Source organism: Cervus elaphus, chromosome 17 (assembly GCF_910594005.1).
Source record: "Cervus elaphus chromosome 17, mCerEla1.1, whole genome shotgun sequence".
Lineage (NCBI taxonomy): Eukaryota > Metazoa > Chordata > Mammalia > Artiodactyla > Cervidae > Cervus > Cervus elaphus.
Window position 1 is genome coordinate 4744304 of NC_057831.1, and position 3255 is coordinate 4747558.

The window sequence follows — 3255 nt, forward strand, 5'->3', positions numbered from 1 at the left end:
CATGGGCTAGCTTCCAGATGATTTTCCTTAGTTTATTTATTGAGCTCCATCACCAAGCAAAAGAGGTATAATTATCCTCTTGCTACAGGTGATTAATCAAAATCTCGTGGCAAGAAAATGACAGAGCCAGGATTCACAACTTCTCCAGGGCTGCCCGGTTCTGTGCCTGCTATAATCCTGCTTCTAAATTATTCCAGCAAGTTCCACTTGTTCTACAGTTCTTTGGGTCTTCATCAAGTTGCAGTACAAGAGCATAGTTCTTAGGAGAAAATATTTTTATAAAAATACTATATATTGTATAGAATTTATGCTACCCCCCTGAGTAAAGACAATTATCTCATTTAAGCTCCTATCTAGAAAAAGAAAAATAAACATTTAATGTTAAAATGCATTAAAGGTACAAGTATGGGCCTTGTAGGCTGCTTTCACATATTGACACGTCCCTCAGTCACTGGTAGTATTGAATCTAAAAGACATATATCTCTCAATTCCACCATTCAGTTTAGCGATTATTCTTTAAATACCCACTTGTTTTAAAAAATGTCCAGGCAGCTCAAAATATCACACTTCTTTCTCTGTGCACTAATTTTGATTGAGTCCATATCTAAAGGGGAGGACAGAGTCATTTAGCAGCCATTATTCTCCCCAATGTAAGATCTCTTTGCCTTATCTCATTTCTCTCATTTTTCTTCTAATCTTCCTGGTAACCTACATGATATTACATCTTAGGAAGATATATAATCAGTTGCATTGCTGCTGCAACTCTACTGTGATTTGGCTTAAGCTTCAAGCACAAGTTCAAAAGAAAAGAAAATTATTTGCTATAACCCTTATTTTTACTCTTCAGTAATTTTAGAAATAATTTCTCTTGCCTGCTTTCTTTTTTGTATATATACCTCTTCATTTTCATCAGTCTCCTCTCCAAGGGAGAATGGTATTATGAGAAAACAGTTACACCTCCAGCCTTTGTGATTCCATAAAAAGGAAAGTTCTGCTAATATACCACATGCCATACACACACCCACATACACCACAGGCATGTGTGTACATGCATGCGCACACACACGCATATGTGCGCATGCACACACACACACACACACACACATACACACACACCCTACCTCTGCCTCCCCATCCTTCCAGGCAACACTGTGCGCCTCCAGTTTCTCTGTCAGTGATTGGGTGAAAGTTAAGTCGCTCAGTTGTGTCCGACTCTCTGCGACCCCATGGACTATAGCCCACCAGGCTCCTCCATCCATGGGATTCTCCAGGCAAGAATACTGGAGTGGGTTGCCATTTCCCTCTCCAGGGGATCTTCCCGACCCAGGGATCGAACCCAGGTCTCCTGCATTGCAGGCAGACGCTTTAACCTCTGAGCCACCAGGGAAGCCCTGTGATTGGGTAGATATATTCAAATGGAAAATTTTACATAATAAAGCTATTTATTTCCATTTTGCCTCAAATGCTTGCATGTGTATTATATTGACAAACTCTATCTTTTGCTTCCTACAGGAACTGATAACACTGAGATCTAAAACCAATTAACTTGCCAGTAATTGCAAGTTATATGAGGGGTATTTAATGTTTGTGGAAAGGTGTGAGTCTCACTAATTTGTGTCCTGCACTCAGAAGTTAAAATAATTTCTCTCTGCTCTTCTTCCACTTTATTCCACTTCAATATCCAAAAGAAGAGCTCAATTTATGAGGTTCATGAAGAAACGACGTGGGTAAACTAAACCCACCCCATAGGGCTTCCCAATGCCCTTAATTTATTACTGAGAATTAATTTGCTGGGAGAATCCCTCCTGTGAACCGACTTTCTGGAGTCTGCCCTTGACTCTGGGGAGCGTGCTGGGATGGCCTGGAGAGCCCATTTGCACATCTGCAGGGAAGCCTCTCAGCTCCCTTCTTGCTCCTCTGCAGCCCTCGGATGACAGCCCACGTCGGCCAACACAGACACACAGGCAGCTGGCAAGCCCGGGGCCCCCTCCGCTGAGACACCCCTCTGCAGGCAGGAGGGCGGGCTTCATGCTGGCGAAGCTACCCAGAGGGTCCCTTCACGCGCATTGCCACGCTCAGTCCTTATCCTCCACCCGCCCTGGAAGGGGGCTGAGAATGCGTGTGCGAGGTCTCAGGGTCCGCCTAGGCTGACTGCATTTCTCACAAGTGAATGCAGCGTTACACAGAATCTGGCGTGTAAAGGATGAGGCCTATGACTTCTCTCCTCCTCTGATTCTGTTTAACTTCCATAGGTTCCTTCTCTCTGTCCTGGGTGGAGGCCCTGATGTCTTCCTGTTTCCTGACTGCTTCTGAATGACTTAAATCAAAAACGTGTCTTTCCCTTCAGTGTCCTCTTTTTTCATACTCATCTCACATTCCTTTTAGGTAACTGAAGTTTCAAAGAGGCAAGATGGATGCTCGTAAACAGTGTGATCTCAAGTTCTCTCTTACATGGGGGTCTCTAGATTCCTAGTTCTCAATCCAGATCCCTCTCCTGGTTCCTAATTAAGAGCCTAACACTTCACAAACTATGAGGAATGACATCTTCTCTTCTAAACCCACTCTGCCTTCTATACCTGACTTTTATCTACAGAATTGCCATTCGTCTGGTCCCACAAACCAGAGGCCCGTGAAATAGCATCGCCTCTCCCCTCTGCCTCCTCTAACTGCCCATGTCACTCTCTGCTCCTCTCCAGATCCTTATCTCTCAACATCTGTTCATACCTGCATCAGCCCTCACCTACGCTACACCTGTAGGTCAAATGTCAGCCAGAGATCTTACCCTGCATTCCTCCTAACCTCTCCAGGAGCAGCTTACAATTTTTCTTTTTTAGCAACACCGGGCCCTGAGCTTCTCCTTCTGATAAATGAGATCAATTTTGTGGATCATCCCAATCCTGCTCCAAACTGAACTACCCTCCCCATACAGCCAGGGTACCTGACGTCTTTTCTCTAACATCCTTCACATACACATGGGTGTACCATAAGAGACTTGGGGAAATCAGTGAAGACACTATTAGATTGTCAGGAAGCATTTAACAGTAGGCTTCCTGTGTGCTGTTACGGATCTGTCAGGAAACCTTTGGTCCTTATTAATTCCTGAATATTCAGGAATTAAGAGGAGAGGCACGCCTTTCCTGGGGCTGAGGAATCCAGGCATTTCCTTTGTTAGTTTCTCATTATGGCGATAAGTACCCTCTTCTCTCTTTAATAGGGATCGCCTTGTGTTTTGTAAGTCTAGAATTTTAATCTTTA